Here is a 19,491-nt window from a genome sequence, read left to right on the forward strand (position 1 = left end):
ATTTACAGGGATCTGACGACACAGCAGGACACACACGGGGGCTCTCACCCGGCACCTAATCCGCTCTCGGCCTCCCCTCCCTGGGATTAGAGCATCGCTGGAAAGAGATCAGGGCGAACATTGAGCACACACCTCCTCACCTGCAGCAAAGCGCTTTTCGTTTGACTGTCAGCTTCAGATCCATTTCTTTATAACGACTGCAGCCGTTAAACTGAGAAACCCGTTCCTGTTTAATTTCAGAGTAAAACTGAGACACAGGCCTGACAGAACCTGAGAGCAGACGTCCTTATGAACTTTACTTCATCCATTAGTTCGTCTTCCCAGTGAGCATCACATTTCTAATTCTACTTCACACCGAGCAAAGCCAAGAAGACGTACACGAAGTGAGCAGCTGCTCCACATGTGAGCTCTGGACTCAACCTGTGTCCTTCAGGAAGGAGAGAGCCCTGAAAGATGCTTCCTCAGCTCCGGGCAACAACCTGACAATTAACAGATCGAAGGGAATGAACCGCAGGGCTCGTTTCCTGACGTTTGAACCCTGTAGATCAATATCAGTGATTCTCCACTGATGAGGCTGCTGGAGTTTTAGTTCAAGAATAAAATGAAGTCCTGTCAGAGTCAATCATTCGTCGTGAGGAGTCCAAGCTGCAGTGTTTTTTAAACCCTGAGCAGCACAGGAGACGGGTTGGCTGGACGGCTGTTTTTCTGTTTGACCACAGTTTTTTGGCGTCTTGGTTCTAGAGGAGTGTGAGGCGAGGACGCGGTGAAGCCGCCCACCTGTGTGCTGACTGCTGGCTCGCCGGTTTGGGTCGTGTTCAGACAAGTTAACCTGGGAATTGCTCCATCTCGGCTGCACTACAATCCACCATCTGGCAGATTAGCTGTTAAAACTCAGCAAAGTGAAGTTAAGCGGCGCTGGCAGCCTCGCTGCTGTTAGACTTTACATTCTGGAGGAGCAGCCACAAAGACTAAGACGTTTTTAATTTGCCTCCAAAAGTTGATTTTTACTGAAGCTTTGCGTTTAATCAGGTCAAAAGCTGCAGCTGTGCATAAACACAAATTTCACGTCCACAGTTGTTTTTCCAAAGGTGAATATTTAAGAAAAATCTGGATTAGAAACAACCTACATGACGATAAAACAAGCGTCAGGCTGGCAGTGTGTTGAATCCAAAATCATTAGAAAGAAAAACATCTCAGGTGTGGAGAAACCAAACAGGAGGCGAAGAAAGACGAGAAAAGCCTCATTTTAGGTCAAAGACACAGAAGGAATGAGAAGTTTGATTTTTGTCTCAGCTTGTGTTCAGGAGCTGCTTCTGGATCGTCACATAAACAGTGTTGAAGCAGAAACGTTAAAAATCAGCAGAGTGAACTCAGGTGTTAACTGCAGGTGTTGGGTTATTCCAGAATCAGAAAACTGAACCGTATTCCTGCAGATCCAGAAAGGTGAAATGCTGAGTGACTTCAGTTACTTGCACAATGACGCCGATAATTGTGGGAGAGATTAGACAGTAGACATCGAGCTGTCAGGATCCAAACACCTGCAGCACAAACCACAGGCCAAACACCCGAAGTGTGAAAGGTGCCCCTGAAACTGGCAGAAACCATTAACACAGGTCTGACTGACAGCTGGAAATCTGGAAATGTTCAGAGTTTGGGAGGTTTCAGGACCTGCAGGATAGAACAGGGCAGTTTTAAATGTATGCAGCTGGTGCGTCTGCAGGCTGTCAGAGCTGAACGCCTCCTGACAGCTACAAGACTGAAACACTCACACACAGCAGCCATGACTGAATGTGAGTGTGTACAACTGAAGCCTCGCAACATGTCACATTTCTCATCACACACCTTTTTTTTAACAGCAGGAGGCTGAAAGGCAGAAAAGTCTGCTGCTGATTTACTCTGCTTGTGTTATTGAGTCCAGACCCCATCCAGAGACTGGCAGCACCAATGAATGTGTGTGAATCCAGAACCTGGTTCAGCTTATGAGTCTGTGCCGTAGACCTCCATTGTTGTCCAGAAACTATTAAAAACCCAGCAGGGAGCCACGCCGCTGACCTGGCTCACATGGTTCTTCCTCACCAACAATGGGAGGCCCGTCTGTTTCCAAAAACCAGCTCCAGACTCTGAGAACGGCCGTCACTGTTTACAGGCTCTGTAAAAGGCCTAAACCAGGTTCTGGATTCACACACATGATGCTGAGTTCATTGTTGCTGTCAGTCTGGATGGGATTTGGACTCAGTAACACACACAATGTAAAGTTCTCAGCGTGTTGTAAATAAAGGAAAACAGCGACTGCAGCCTGGTTCCATCGGTTCGGTTTCCGGCTGCTCCTCCAGGCGTCGCTGGTGAACGGGAGCTGGCGGTGAGACTCCGTCAGCTCTACAGCCACTTTCCCATTTTCTGCACCGTCACTGGCAACGATAACCTCGAGTGACAGAACGAGCTCCGACAGTGCAGCTCTCTCTCTCCATCAGCCGAACAGGATTTCATGCTCTCGTTTCTTCTGAACAGATGTTCAGCTTATTTTCCACAAACAACAAAATCCACTTTGCATTTCAGATTCAAACTGTAGTTAAACTGCAGAAGAAGCTTCAGACTCTCAGTAATGACTGTGTGATACAACTCAAGTCTAAATGCAGCAGTAAAATATAAAGAATCTAATTCAGTGGTGAACCACAATCAATCAATATTAATCAACAGTTTCCTCCAGTTTGTCTGTTATAAACCCCCCGAGCTTCATTTGGCCCAGTTTCCTGATGATGGTCATGATCACTGATATTATGAAACTGCTATTAACTGCACTCAGCAGCTGAGAGTGCTGCTGCCTGTCGTCTGCCTCTCTGCAGATAAACAGACACAACAGACACACGATTATCGCCAACGGAGAGAAAACACACAAACAAAAAAAGCAGCTGATGACAAGATGTAGGGAGAAGAAACAGAAGAACCACGGCCCCAGATAAAGATCAGTGTTATCAAATGACTGGAGCGTTTTGCAGCTCGGAAAAGTTTCTCCTGAGCCTGAAAAGTGCTGCAGCATCATCACTAAGAGCTGGGACAAGCCCGTGAAGAAGAAGCTGTCGCACAGGAAACCTGATTGGTCTAATAGAAGCCACAGAAGAAGAGAGAAAAGCAAATTTCCAGACATTTCAATCTGAATTTCAAATGTTTTTCACTTTCAAAATGTAGTTTTGAACATTTCACACAGTTTCAACCTTCACATCTGCTGCTCTCCAGTAAAACGCCCGACTCTCAGCTGTTTCTTAGACTGACAGTGTTTAGGTCAAACAAATAGTTGGTCACATGACCTTCATGTGAAACTCAAGGTTTCTACACTCACTCGTCTTTCAAAGCCACATGGCAGGATCGTTGTTGCCGCGGTGACCGATCAGGCCCCGTGTTAAACACCGAGCAGCCTGACGTCACTTTTCTCTGCAGACGTTTCACTGCGAAAGGCAAAGAGCCGATTTCTGTGAAAACCTCGTCCAAACTGAAAACACATCCTGAGGAAACTTCGTCTTTAAAACGACAACACAAGACATTTCAGTGTGTGAGTGTGTGTGTGTGCCAAAATTAATCCCCCCTCCAGCAGCCAAATTAGATAAGCGCCAATCAGATCTATCCACAATCCCTCACAGCTGCTCCAGCTGAATGCTGGGTAAATGAAGGACACACACAAGCTTCATCTGCACGATCCCAGCTTTCCTCAGGTGTGTGTGTGTGTGTGTGTGTGTGTGTGTGTCTCTTCTTCTCTGAAACAAACTTTTATTTAACAGCATTAAATTCCTGTAGTCATTTTTCCTCCAGACCCTGTGGCCATTCTGTTTGATGGGATTTATTAAATGAACGTGTGAACAGCGGACAGGCCCTGAGGAGACGTTCACTAAATATACGGTGCTTTTTTATTTTTTACTGTATCTGTTCACGTTTGAATAGAAAAGAGGGAAGGATTGGGGCTTTTCTAAAAACCCAAATGTGGTTTACTGTTTCACTTTCAGATTGATGCTTTTATCCAGCTGACAAACTCCAGTTAACATTTTCATTACATGATAAGTGGAATTATTTATAATTAGTGTGCAGCCAGTCTGTGTGTTTCGATTCTATGTTGTTACTTCGCTTTTTGTTTTTCTGTCTTTATATTCTGATGCAAAAATGCAGCAGACTGATATGTCGGTGTTGATGTTGGGCCAAGCAGGGCGTCCAGTGACACAACACAAAGTCCATGATTTAGTTCCTGTCCAGAGAACTATTACTGTGTTTCCTGTCCGACTCTCTAATAAAGACAAACACACCTGAATTCAGGTTCCTTTCTAAAGCCGGTGTCTCCAGGACACTAAAACATTAATGCACCTGCAGAAAAGCCCAGTGATGCATGTTCCTCTGCTCTTGAACACAACAAAACAATGCAAAGTGCAGAGTGCCCCCATTACTGGGGCTTTGCTATGTGTAAACGGCAGCAGCCTCTTCCTGCTGTTTCAGTTTGCTGTAAATGTCACAATGATTTTCCATCTGAGCTGATGCTGAGCGGCCGGGCCGGGTCGCACGAAGGGACAGAAACACGGCACAGCAGAACTCCAGACCTCGACGACATGTTGGATCCACACGGAAGAATCAGACATTTCATTCAATACTTTTATGGTTTTTATTTTAGAGAAGCTACATTTGATCAGTGAATACACACCTGACAGGAAGGTGTGTATTCATTATTGATCAGAGGCCTGGAGGCGACTGACTGAATAATCCAACAGTGTCGGTCCAGTCACAGCTCGGTGCCCTACGCTAACACTGTGACAGCTGCTAATGCTAATGCTAATAAACTCAGCAGGAAGTGAGAAGCTGTGAATTGTTTGATTCATGGTTTCTGGTTTTAGTTTAAATCGGAGTAAATGTGTTCTGAGCTGTACCAGAAGCTGCACACGGGTTAGGGCCTATTATTTTTTATTAATCCAAATTAATTTTATTAATTTTTCATCACACGTTTTTAACTTGGACAGATGGCGTCACCCATAAAGTGTCGCACTGAACGATCGATTATCCCTCAGCTCACAGCCGTATTTTAATTATTTCTAAAGTCCCATGTCCAAATATTTATTCCACACTATAAACAAAACAAGATTTAACTCTTGGAGACATTTTTTTATGTTTGTAGAACCACAGACTGAAACTTTCAATATGTTTGTTCCATTATTTAAACAGATATTACGCCAAATCAAATCAAACTGTATGTATAAAGCAATGAAAGTCAATGGCAGATGGTCAGAGTGGTAGAATCTAACACACACACACACACACACACACACACACACACACACACACACACACACACACTCAATGCTCATGCTGAGATAAATATAAATGAGATTTTAAAACAGGGGATTTGATATAAACAGTAATTTGCCACAGCAGAAAGGTCCAACTGATCCACTGATCCCTGGTCCCACTAGTCTCCGACACTTAGTGGACCTGAGACACCTGGTAGGAAAACACAGCTCAGGGGTTTTAAAGAAAAACCATTTTCTAATTTTAGAGGCAGCTACAAAACAGCCACATAATGAAATGAGATACCACGTTTCCTGATAATTGACCCTGGTGGGAGCATGGAAGGGAAAATAGCATCGGCCCCACACAGGAGACGTAACGAGGACAAAATAAAACTCCCAGGGCTGAGAGAAAAACGCCTTCGTCTCAGGAGGGACCTGATGATGCAGCAGCTGTAACGCCGACACAAAGACTGTTGTGATCTGCTGTGTCAAAGTGACCACTCACTAAAGACGCGTCATTACAAACCTTTAGAGCCGACTCAGTGCCTGATTGTTTACCACATGTTCATGTGTAGAAGACGCGTTGAACATCTGAGGTTTTAATCTGCAGCTGCAGGTAAAACCGATGACAACATGTTTTTATCTTTATTTTAGTTAAACTCTTATTTTTAAATCTCATACGTGTCTTTGTTCCCAGACTGTCTGCTGAAATCTTCTGAAGTTGCAGAAGAAAAGTTTCTGCTGTTGTTCCACAGGCAAAGTGTGAATCTTGTGTTTCCTGCAGCAAATGTTTGTGGCGTCTTTTTGTTGTTGAAGAGAAAAACGTTTGTGCTGTGGCTGAGGGGCACAGACACGTCGGCTCTGCTCTAACAACCGACTCGCAAAGATTTAAGGCTTTTCTGGGCGTCTCTGTTTATGCTCCGAGTTTGTTTTGGACCCCAGAGACACCGAACCCCGTCATGTGACCCACAGCACATAGCAACCACCTGGCAACACCATAGCAACCAGGTGACTGTCACCTGGGAAGCAGAAGCAAGGAGAGGAAGAGAAACAAAGGGAGGATGGAGGAGTGAAGGAGGCAAAGAAGGAGAACACCAAAAGGAGAAAGGAGGTGAGGAAGAAGAGGGAGGGAGGAGAGGAAAAGACTGGTAGTGAAGGAAAGAAGGAAACAAAAGAGGGAGGAGAAGGAGAAAAAAGGAGGAAAAAGAAAAGAGAGGGGGCAAAAAAGGTGATGAGGAGGAGAAAAGGAAATAAAATAGTAGGAACAGAGAAGGAGAGGAGGAGAAGAAGAAGGAGAGAGAAGGGGAGGAGACCAATGAGAAGGAAAACAAACAGAATCAAAAAGAAAAGCTGACGCTTGTTTTTCTTCCCACAATCCACAAACTCTTGTTTCCCAGAATTCCTCAGTGATGAGCAGCACATTCAGATGGGGGGGGGGGCACTTCCCTCCACTGACACAATGTTGGACAGACAGAACAGAACCAAAAATAAAGGTGGTTATCAGACCTCCTTTAGGAGACCACTTGACAGAACCCACGTGGTTTTGTCACTAAAACTATCCGAGGTTTCCAAGTAACGAAACAGGTTTTCAACCAACTCTACCTGCTCACGTTTAGGCGGCAAAAAGACGGACTTGGGTTTAGGGAAAGCACAGCTATGTGTTTGGGGGTCGGGCACCGGTAAAGGGTGTCGTACTTGTACAGCACTTTTCTACACTCAAGTGCACTTAAAGCGCTTTTACACCATTTTTCCATTCGCACTCACAGTCACTCTGATGGAAAAGCCACCGGGGGCGAATTGGGGTTCAGCGTCTTGTTGGTGCCCCCTTCCATACCTGGACTACAGAAGCTGGAGACTGAACCATCAACCCCTCGGATCATGGCTCCTGAACCACAGAGCTCTTTTCTCTGGATATCCATCCGTCTCCCAGACAGACACCAAACCTTTTCCAAAATCTGATATGAAGGAACCTGACAAGGTTCCACCTGTCAGTGGATGAGAACACCCTGGTCAGACAGATGTTGGACAGATGATTATTATTACGTTAAGTTCCTGCCAGCCAATGAGCCTGGACACAGACCGACTCTGGCTCAGTCTGACCGGACTCTGTCCCAGTCCACATTTCTCTGAGTTTTGTACTGTATATAAACATTTATAAATAAAACACATTAATTCACATGGAAACTCAAAATTCAATGAACAATATTTAGACAAAGCTTTAAGAGGATTTTTGAATGAAATCTTGAGGTTGTAGGAGCCATTTCCTTCTTTTATTTGGGTCTTTTTTTAAGAAACACATTTGACAACCTACAGCCTCCTTCCCCTCTCAAACCTTTACTTCCTTTTTCATTTCTCAGACCCCTCAGAGTCCTCCTGCCTGCCCCCAGGCCTCATGTTGAGCATCGTCCCTCTGTGCACCACATTCTGCCTGACTAATAATCGCTCTGGCGGCGCCTTCTGAAGCAGAGATAAAGGAAAATCCCCCCGAGGCAAAATCCCTCACGGCCGCCGCTATTGAATTTTGCTTTAAATCAAGTGGCTGCCAATCATTAGCCTGCCGCCGAACACACACAGAGAAGAAGAAGAGGGTGACATTCCTGCCGCTCGGCAAATTCCCCCCTCACTTGCTGGAGAGTCACTTTAGGGGAACATTATTGGGAATTAGGAGGGAGCGCTGGAAACCTGCCGGCAAACCTCTCAGAGAGGAGGAAGGAACGTCTGATCATGTTTCTCTGTGCCCTGAAGCATAAACTTCATCTGACAAAAAGCCACAGGAAGAAATAAATCACTTGACTTTTAATGAGGGTTTTGGACCGCAGGAGAAAACCCTTGGACAGGAAGCAGCGATTGATGGCCAGAGCTGTTGTTTTCCAGGAAGGGGCGAGGAAAACAAAGAGGGGGCAGGAGGAAGGAGCCGAGAAGGAAGGGGAGGAGGAAGAGGAAGCCTGGGGGTCCACTTAAGCTAATTAATGGATTGGCGTGCACGTGCACAGTGTGTGCACATTGTGTTTTAAGGGGGCTTAAGTCTTCATCCATTAGACAAATGAGAGGGCAGGAGGGAGGCTCCGAGTGGAAGACGGATGGGCAGCAACACACACACAGCTCCAGAGTAATCAGTCCGCACTAATCAGGATTTTTTAAGGCTTCACAACACTGATTGAACTAAGGCAGCTGTGAGGGACAGAGGCATGATGGGAAAGGAGGGGGGGCGCAGAGCAGGTGATCCACGCGTGGGTTCGGTTTCACTGTGAAATTGAGCTCAGTGCTGCAAATACCAGACTGCAGGTCCTACATCACCTACATCGTCTACATCTACATCACCTACATCGTCTACATCACCTACATCACCTACATCTACATCGTCTACATCACATCACCTACATCGCCTACATCACCTACATCGTCTACATCACCTACATCACCTACATCTACATCGTCTACATCACATCACCTACATCGTCTACATCACCTACATCGTCTACATCTACATCACCTACATCGTCTACATCACCTACATCGTCTACATCACCTACATCGTCTACATCGTCTACATCTACATCACCTACATCGTCTACATCTACATCACCTACATCGTCTACATCACCTACATCGTCTACATCTACATCACCTACATCGTCTACATCTACATCGTCTACATCGTCTACATCACCTACATCGTCTACATCACCTACATCGTCTACATCACCTACATCGTCTACATCTACATCACCTACATCGTCTACATCTACATCGTCTACATCACCTACATCGTCTACATCTACATCACCTACATCGTCTACATCTACATCGTCTACATCGTCTACATCACCTACATCGTCTACATCACCTACATCGTCTACATCCCCTACATCGTCTACATCCCCTACATCTACATCACCTACATCTACATCACCTACATCGTCTACATCACCTACATCGTCTACATCACCTACATCGCCTACATCACCTACATCGTCTACATCACCTACATCTACATCGTCTACATCACATCACCTACATCGTCTACATCACCTACATCGTCTACATCTACATCACCTACATCGTCTACATCACCTACATCGTCTACATCACCTACATCGTCTACATCACCTACATCGTCTACATCACATCACCTACATCGTCTACATCACCTACATCTACATCACCTACATCGTCTACATCTACATCACCTACATCGTCTACATCACCTACATCGTCTACATCTACATCACCTACATCGTCTACATCACCTACATCGTCTACATCCCCTACATCTACATCACCTACATCGTCTACATCACCTACATCGTCTACATCACCTACATCGTCTACATCACCTACATCGTCTACATCGTCTACATCTACATCACCTACATCGTCTACATCTACATCACCTACATCGTCTACATCACCTACATCGTCTACATCTACATCACCTACATCGTCTACATCTACATCACCTACATCGTCTACATCCCCTACATCTACATCACCTACATCTACATCACCTACATCGTCTACATCACCTACATCGTCTACATCCCCTACATCGTCTACATCCCCTACATCTACATCACCTACATCGTCTACATCACCTACATCTACATCACCTACATCGTCTACATCACCTACATCTACATCGTCTACATCGTCTACATCACCTACATCGTCTACATCGTCTACATCACCTACATCGCCTACATCACCTACATCGTCTACATCCCCTACATCTACATCACCTACATCGTCTACATCACCTACCATCTACATCACCTACAGTCACTGGGAATCAGAGCCCAGACAAACAGCTGACACACGAGGAAACGCCTCATTTATCTTTTCTTTCCTTTGAATTTGCATTTTAAGGTCTTTGTGCTCTCTTGCTCCCTTTTTGCATCATGTAAAGCAATTTGAATTGTTTTGTATATGAAAATCTGCTTTGCCTTAACATTTAGTGCTGCGGGGCCTGAAATTGACTGTGTCAAAAGGAAGGAGTCGATTTCAGTGGATCTGCAGAGTCACATGCACAACAACACTGTAGCCATGGCAACGGGTAACATGTCAGGGCCTGACAGTGATAGTTAATGTCCATCCAGCCTCCTGTGTATTTGTCTCATCTGTTTGTCTCAGTGAACAACAGCTTGTTTATAGCCGAGGTCACAGGTGAAGGTGGTGCATGAGGTGATCAGAATATTAGGAACACCTCTGAAAAACATATGAATGGACACTGAGCCCCAATAATCGAAGCTGGATCGAACCAGCTTTGAGTTGCAGAGAGTCACGCTGACCTGTCCAGGTTTGGAATCACAGACGGCCACATAAAGAAGCACCGTGTCATCGTGTGGGGGCAGACTAATAACCTGACGTGTTGCTTGTGTGTCTGCAGTGACGTTTTTAACTGTGGCTTTTGTTGGAGGCCACGTTGACACAGGGTGACACACACGCTGCCTCGGACACATCTACAGCAAATCCATTCAGGTACGTTACACCTTCTGGGCCCACAGACCCAGACTCCGAGCACACACACCGTATTTCTTCTTTATTTCTACCTGTAGACCGAGGCTAAAGGCTCAGCGGGAGATTAAACTGCAGCACATGGCGCTCAGAGCAGTTTTCTAGCTTCATTTCCATGTAATTTAAATATTCGTCCCCGCAGTCGTGTCTCTGTGATGAGTCTGAACCCGACTGATATCTGAATCTGATCAAACTAAAATAGCTCGTCTGAGTCTCTGAGCTGTTTCTGTCACTGCTCACATACATCGCCGCTGGGACGACGGAGGGTTTGAACTACCCACAATCCACTGCCTTGAACATGTGGAAGGCCAAGAATATCAGTTTCCTGGAGGAGTCGAGCTTTTTAATCTCAACCCTTCAGTGCTGAAGCATGAAGTGTGTTTTCAGACAGCGCCTGGGTCTTAATCTGCATTAACGGTGATTTCCATGTCCACACTGCAACACAACACCACCAGTGTTTGCATAAACAAATAACGAACCAAACCCAACACAAACTCAGTGTGTATAGACAACATCAGGTCAAAGTCACGGGTTATGGGCCGAGTTAAAACAACAGATCGCCTCCTTCTAGCACCACGGCGCAATCCTATCAATGACAATCAATCAATGACAATCAATGACACGATCAATGACAATCAATGACAATCAATGACACAACTAAAGAATCCAGAGACAATGACGTGTAAACTTCGTATTTTGATGGTGAGAATGTTTGTTAGGGTCTTTTTCTGATGGAGGATTTCAGGCTGTCAGAATTATTCATCATTTCATTATTCAGGCCCCACTTCGAGCTTATTAAGTGATCGATCACAGAACGACGACCGCGGCACCGCGGCTCCTCGATGAAGGATGGTTTCTGAATACTGCACTTTTCTCTACATGCTGCTTTTCAAAGTGGCTCCTCGGCCGCTGGAGTCCGAACCTTCAGGGCGAATCGCACAAATCTGAACAAGCAAGAAACTCGAGCAGCCAAACGAGCCGACAGGTCGGAAACACCAGCAGCTCATCACGATTCTCTAAACCAAACCTGAAAAGTCAATAATCTCAGCAGCTCTGGAGCCTCGGTGCTTTTACTATATTAAACTTCATTTATTTCTCCTTCACCTGTCAGTGGAAAACCAGCTGTTCAGGCTGCAACTGACAGTCAATTAAGTTAAACTGCTCTAAAAATAAATCTGAGAACAGAACAAATAAATATTGAGTTTGGTTCACACCAGTGTTCTCTTAGTGTGATCCCGTGGAGATCCTCATTAGCACTTTAATTAAACGTACATACAACATGTAATCCACATAATTTGAGTTCTGTTAGTTTATTGTGTTGAAAACATCTGGATTATAAACCAGGCAGCTGTTCAGGGACAAAGCTTTTTATCTGTTATTGTTTGGAATCTAATGATGATGAAAAAGCCTTTTCTGACTGTCACAAGAATAAAAATGAAAACACAGACATATTGTCCTGTTCTAAAAGGACCATGGTACTTTAAAAGACACTGGCCTTCCTCTTCCTGAACACCTGCTGCTGTCTGAGCCCACTTCCACTATCACTGAGCTAGAGGGTGAACAATGAAAATAAGGCCCACAGTATAATGAGTACATATTATGCTTTAATGGCAGCGTGGGCCATTTTTCAGACCCTCCACAAGGAGAAGTCTGGAAGTCTCGGCTGAGCCTATTAAGTCCTCGTCTGACAAAATGAGAACACTTTAACAGGCTGGACCCTGCAGACGTCAGAGATGTTGAAAGATCACCTTCAGGTAATGATCTTCCTTTTCTTCTGTCTAATTCCCACATGAGCAGGGAGCACGTCTAACATTTGGAGTCAGGAGTTTCTCCTCAGCTCCAGTTTTCTGGGACAGACTGAAACTTTGGCCCACTCATAATTTGGGACAAGGTATAAAAACACAAATGAATAATACCTGCTCAAAGTGGGCCACCTACACAACCAATAGGGGGTCTGGAAAATTCTCCCCAAACACTCAGTCTACCTCCCTTCATTTCCACACAGTCAGAGAAGCAGCAGACGTGTGAGGCAGAGTCTTTGTTTCTGAGCTGCTCGGGAAATGAGGTCAAAGACTCAGACAAAGATTCAAACTTTGAGGGTTTTAAAAAGGCCAAACTGGGACAAACACAAACACACAAACGTCATCAAGTCAGCAGTTTCAAGCAAAAAACAACGATGAGGCGACTGAACCATCTGCAAAATCAAAAACACCTACAGAACTAACAGCAGTCTCATCTCATCAGAGCTGAGCCGGGTCTTTAGTCATAGAGAGGAAGTGTGAGCACACAAATGTCTCTGATGGATCTGAGGGTCAACGTGTGGTTGGGACTGGACACGTCAAACTGATGGTGAACACCTGCAGAACATTTAGCTGTTAGCCTTCAGCTGTTAGCATTTAGCTATTAGCTTTCAGCTGTTAGCCTTTAGCTATTAGCTTTCAGCTGTTAGCCATCAGCTGTTAGCATTTAACTGTTAGCCTTCACCTGTTAGCATTTAGTTATTAGCCTTTAGCTGTTAGCCTTTAGCTACACACCGACCATGAAATAATGCCAATATGTGCTGGACCTTCCTGGCTATGGTAACACCAACAAACCGTCTGGGCCGGGTTTGGGTTTAGGCGTAGACTGGGTTTGGTGTCTGCTGTTGTTAGAGGGCGCCTCTGTTTTTCTGCGGAGGACAGTACCTGGCCCACCCGTGGGCGGGGCCACTGAATGTTTGAAGCTCTGATGCAGGTTTCTCCCCCAGATTTAACATTTGTGACTCTTCAGTCCTGTCACTTTGAGCTGAGGTCTGTACTGAGGCCTCCTGCAAACCTGGGCAGCGTTTTAAAATTTAGATGGTTCCATGTCGACTAAGTTTGAGCTACAGCCGTCACAGGCCGATGTTTGGCCCTTTAACATTTTGAGTGAAAATGTTTCTTGTGAAAATTCAAACACTAATGATGCATTTATCTGTAATTTCAACACAAGGTTGTGTTTCACTTGACATAAGTGCACAGCCACCACCACGGCAGATGGAGCAAAGGAACAAGAGCTGTTTTGGATGGATAAAGTGGATTTGGTCTTTTCATGAACTGGCTCGACAGAGGAGAGCAGGAAACTTCAACTCAAGGCTTTAAATGAGCTGCGGTTTGTGTAGAAAGACGTTTGCACAGACCCACAAAAAGACAATAGGGAAAAGATCAGCAAAATACCTTCACACAGCATCAACATTTTATCACTGAACACACACAGTTAGAGAAGGACTGGGAGCAGGAGCCCAGGAGGTTTCAGATGGAAACTGGAGGGAAACGGGCAGGAGGCTGAATCTTATCGGATTTAATCCAGAGACAGACGTACAGACCCACCCTCCCCCATTAACTGCTCAAGGACACACACATAAACACACCAAAGACCTCGCAACGAACACACACACACACGAGGAGATTAACCCCTTCAGTCTTTCAGGCTCAGAAACAAGGCCACTTGCACAATAGCCATTTGTTTTGGCGCCGTCAGACTGGAGCTGGTCTGAGGAGCCAAACCAGCGACTTAACCAGTAAACCTTGAACTGGTGTCAGACACCAAATGTGGATTCATCCGCCACTGAAAATAGTCCCCAACAACAAAAAATACTGAGACTTTTACCAACATGAAACTACGTATTAGTGAGACGACTTCAGTATGGACCAATGAGCTCAAACAGGAAATCTGTGGTCTTTCACTGCTGTGGGGCGTCTCTGGCCTTCAGCAGGACTCAGATCAGATAATCCCCCCTGCTCTTAATCCCTGACCTGGCAGAGGAGCAGAGGGCACAGGGTAGACCTGACTCCTGCTCAGCACATTTATTTTCAGAAACGGAGCAGATGGAAATGAACAAATCCAGAAAACAAAAGAAGTCACTGGAAGATTAATGTTGTAACACAAGAGCTAATGCACAATACTGAACTTCCAGACACTCACATCATTAATGTGACCAAAGGGGACTTCCTGTATGAGGGGATGGCTGCAGAGCTCTTCCTTTAAAAACCTTCAGTCACTCTATATGTATGGAGAATATCTAAAGATATATTTAATGATAACTCTGACGTTTGCATCCTGCAGTAAACAAAGATCTTCTCAAAATGACTGAAAAAGTTCTTCGACTTTCTCAGGAATAATTTAAAACTTTTCCTAAACCTGAATTTTGGTTTCAGGTTTGTAATTCCTCCACGGCAGGACAGAAACAAGATGAGCACCAAACATTTCAGTCAAAGAAGGAAAAACATGAGGACGCTACTCATGAAAATCCTTATAAACTTTAAATGTAGTGAAAATGTCCCCTGTTCAAAAAGTCATCACACATCTGGACTTTCAGACATCAGCAACAACAACGTCTCTTCTGTGTGGAGCTGACTGATAACAGCTGAAGGCTGCGCTCGGTTGGTTATCAGGACATTTAGAAATAATGCTGGGACGGGAGCCGGGTCTTATTAATAATCTGATTTTTGCAGCTGACCCTCCTGGCTCAGGCAGCCTTGATAGTTAAAGATGTTTCTTGCCAAATTTTGGTTTTAATGACAGCTTTAAATCTCACTTCTCACGCTGCCAAATAAAACACTCCTCTGCAACCACAACACCAAATGCTGCTTCGCTTTCCGTCTCTTCTTCTTGGATCTTTGTGCTCGGCCCGTCCTGCGTCGATGGAGGAACTGGTGCCAAGCAGCACCTTCCTCTGACAGGCCAAGAGTCACCAAACACCCAAAACCACTAATCAAATCTATTTCACACCAACTCCCACGAGCCTCCACCGAATTCTGACTAATTTTAATGTTTCATGTCTAACAGGCTGCTGGCAAGGAAGTACAGCTGAACTAAGTTATTAAAATAACATTTTAATTGTGATTATTGGTGTTGAATAAAGTTTATTTGCATTTTCACATCAGCTGCCTGGTGACTCTGCATTCATTTGCCAAGAGTAGATTAAAATACCGAAATCTCAACATTATCGGAAACAGACGGGCCTCCCATTGTTGGTGAGGAAGAACCATGTGAGCCAGGTCAGCGGTGTGGCTCCCTGCTGTGTTTTTAATAGTTTTTGGACAACAATGGAGGTTTACGGCTCAGACCCATAAGCTGAACCAGGTTCTGGATTCACATACATTAGGCTGAGGACACCACATTCACTGGTGCTGTTAGGACAGAGACAAACCAAATTCGTCTGGACCAAAAAGTGTCCTTGAACACACCCACAGACTCCAGCCGACAGCCAGCCAGCACGTAGGACCTGAACCTGAGAAAAAACCTCTCCACACCAGCAGGGGGCAGTAGTCTGTGTTGGTCATTCAAAGAGGGACAGTGGAAGACCTGTACTGCAGATATACAAAGAGTAACCAAAGCAGCGTTTGCTGACCATCTTCACACCACAGACGGTTTTTAGCTGCTTCTGATCCAGAACACGTCTGAGAAGAAGCTGCAGGTGGAGCTGCTGTTGGCAGGACTTGGTCTTTGGCTGTGGAAGAAGGAAGGAAGAGGTGGAGGAGAAAAATAAGGAGAAGCTTCACTAAAAGTGTGAAAACATGGAGACTACACTGATGCACTGAGCTGAACAGCCAATCAGAGCGCTCCGTCTCACCAACAGACCCAAGCTGAAGGTATCGTCAGAAGGTAAAGATGTTGAGTAATGAAGTCCACAGAACAGCTCCTCTGGATCCAAATGACGATTTAACACGTTAAAATGTCCAGTGTCAGGTAAAATCTTTTCTAAAACAGAGCTACTTTCTACAGCTCCTCTTCTGTTCCAGTGTGATCACATATTTCAGCCTGATGAAAAGAGATTTTCGTGTTCAGAAGTTGAAGTGTTGATCTTTTGTTTTCATTCAGTCTCCTAAATCTTTATGCGAACTCTTCAGATCCCAGTTAACAGTTCTTTATCTGCACACATCACACAACGGAGTCAAAAATAAAAAGACATGGACCAGTTTTATGAGGCCTTTGAGGAGCAGACAGTTCATCACAATTCGTCTGTCTTTCTGTGAGATGACTCAGCGGGGAACAAGAGACAGAGAGAGGTTTAATTATCCAGAAACGACGATGAAGCAGCGTGACAGAAAGAGAGCACTTTGTGGTAATAACAGCAAAACCGAGCGGCTGAGTGACAGGGAGAGAGACGTAAAGACGGAGAGAGAGAGGCCTGTGCGGCGCTGACAGTGGAATCAGCCGAGCGACACCAGAGAAGAAGAACAAAGCTTCAAGTTCTGCTCGTACGAAGCTGTTGTGGGACGACATGACCCAAATATCAGAACATCATCTTCCAGCACAGAAGAAACACATCTCTTCTTCTACTGTGACATTTCAGGCCTGAGGCGTCACCCTGTCTTTGCATCAGCCTAATGACGGACACGTTACCTTCGGGTCAGAGGGTCTAGCACTGGAGCCCAGATCCATGAAGAAGAGCTGGAGTCAGTCACAGAAGGAAACTGTGGCCTCGTCGGCCAACAGCGTGAGGACCACATCCCTGTGAGGACGTGTTGGCTTCAGACCTGGATTTGGGTTCTGATCAGAACCAGGTTCAGGTTTAGGGGCTGGGCCTGTAGCATGTCAGTCAGTGTCCTCACAAAGATAGCTGTACTGAAACATGTTTGTTTACCACTGGGGCATGTGGGAAAAGCTCTTATCTCTAATCCAGAATATCAAGTGTGTGTGTGTGTGTGTTGTGTCTGTGCGTGTGTGTGTGTGTTTTCAAGTTCATGCTGGTCTTTAACCTCCAACTTTTCCCGTGGGATCTCTGCATCGCCCCAAGGCAAACTGGGAAAACTCCAACACAGACACAACACACACACACACACACACACACACACACACACACACAGAAACAACACACACACACACACACACACACTGTACATGTCCTCCAGCGTTTACTCATTAATTTTGCACTGTGATATTTATTGTCACAGCAGCAAAAACACACACCCACACACACACACACACACACACGCACGCACACACACACGCACGCGCACCGACACCCACACACCCGCACGCGCACCGACACCCACACACCCGCACACACGCACACCCACACCCACACACCCGCACACGCACACACACACACACACGCACGCGCACCGACACCCACACACCCGCACACCCACACCCGCACACGCACACACACACGCACACGCACACACACGGCTCGGACACGTCTCAGACTATTTGCTGAACTAAACTCATTTCCCTGCTTTTCTAAACAGTCAACACTGAGTCAGAGATTCTTTCTCAGTTGCAGTTGGAAGGAAAAAGGAAGAAAATACTGAAATAAAAGATTTTTCAGAAAATACTCCTGCCCTGATGTTTGGGTCACAGTGTGTTTCCTGACAGCACTTTCATTAAAAACACTGCAACTCCTGTGCAGCTGAAACTAGTTTGGGCCTGAACACAGGGAGCAGGTCGGACGCCAGAGGAGATTTACAGCGGAGCCAAAAATTCAGATTCAATTAAATCTGTCTCTTCTCATTGCTCCACCATGACTGTTGTTGGACTGTTGTCTCATAAAACTCCATTTATCAAAACACTAAGAACACACACGAATCGAACCCAGTTTAAATCCAGTTCCCTGACAAACAGCTTCATTAACATGACGAGCTGACAATGAGGCACTTCCCTCCTCACTTGCAAACTGAAGTGAACTTTCACGGTGGATTGTGTCAGAACAACTTTCAAGTGCAATAAATATTCACTGGATTTGGGATAAATAAATGAACTGCAGTCATTTCTAATGGGTTTCTGCCTGTTTGCCTATTAAGGTCGTTAAAAATCCCATTAAATACATTAAATCTCTTACAAATGAACATTTGTAAAATAATAATATTAAAATGCCAAATAATTGTTATTCAGGCTTTTATCACAAGTTGTAGTTGGAAACAAATGCAAGGATTATAATTTATATAGAGGTTTTAAAAGAAAAAGCTCATGTCAGAAAAGTGATCAGAAACATATTATCAGTGTTCATCATATTGATTAATTACAAAGATTAAGGTACGATCTTTAACTCGTATTAAAACACCTTCTTTACAGAAAACAGTGTAACAAGGAAACAAAATCACTTCTTACCTTGAGCTCAGGACGGTCCAATCAGCAGCAGCCTCACAGGCGAGCCAATCAGAAGAGGAGAAATGTCCAGACCCAGGCAGAAAAGAAGTCCGGTCTTCAGAGGTCGGTCCGGTCCTGATAAACTCGTTAAAAACCTGTTGAGAGAAGAGAAGCAGAGTGAGGAGCGAAGCAGCTCTGCTTTCATCCTTATCCAAATGCATTGTGGGATGGGGGCAGGTTTCCCTGAGAACTGGGACACACACAGATCCGACTAGAGCAGACAGGTTCATATCTGAGCCAGGCAGCAGGACGGGACTGGTCCGGTTTGATCTCGGCGCCAAACCTGTGCTCACAACTTCAACAACATCATATCAGAGAGAAACCACCCAGAGCACATCCATCACCACGGGTTCTGACCACGGCCCGACAACAGGTTCTGACCACGGGCTCTGACCACGGGTTCTGACCACGGGTTCTGACCACGGGTTCTGACCACGGCCCGACAACAGGTTCTGACCACGGCTTCTGACCACGGGTTCTGACCACGGCCCGACAACAGGTTCTGACCACGGCTTCTGACCACGGGTTCTGACCACGGGTTCTGACCACGGGTTCTGAGCACAGGTTCTGACCACGGCCCGACAACGGTTTCTGACCACAGGTTCTG

The 19,491-nt window shown here is 45.3% G+C and overlaps 1 protein-coding gene across 2 annotated transcripts in view; it reads right to left on the reverse strand.

Annotated features, from left to right (window-relative positions):
* LOC113126134 (semaphorin-6D-like) overlaps nt 1-19,491 on the reverse strand; it is a 92,280-nt gene that overhangs the window by 58,915 nt on the left and 13,874 nt on the right. For both annotated transcript variants that reach the window (XM_026299984.2, XM_026299983.2), the window contains exon 2: nt 18,846-18,979. The gene's annotated coding sequence lies outside the window, so the exon portion shown is untranslated. The remainder of the gene's footprint in view (nt 1-18,845; nt 18,980-19,491) is intronic.

This window comes from Mastacembelus armatus, chromosome 11 (genome assembly GCF_900324485.2).
Source record: "Mastacembelus armatus chromosome 11, fMasArm1.2, whole genome shotgun sequence".
In the NCBI taxonomy this organism is placed as follows: Eukaryota; Metazoa; Chordata; class Actinopteri; order Synbranchiformes; family Mastacembelidae; genus Mastacembelus; species Mastacembelus armatus.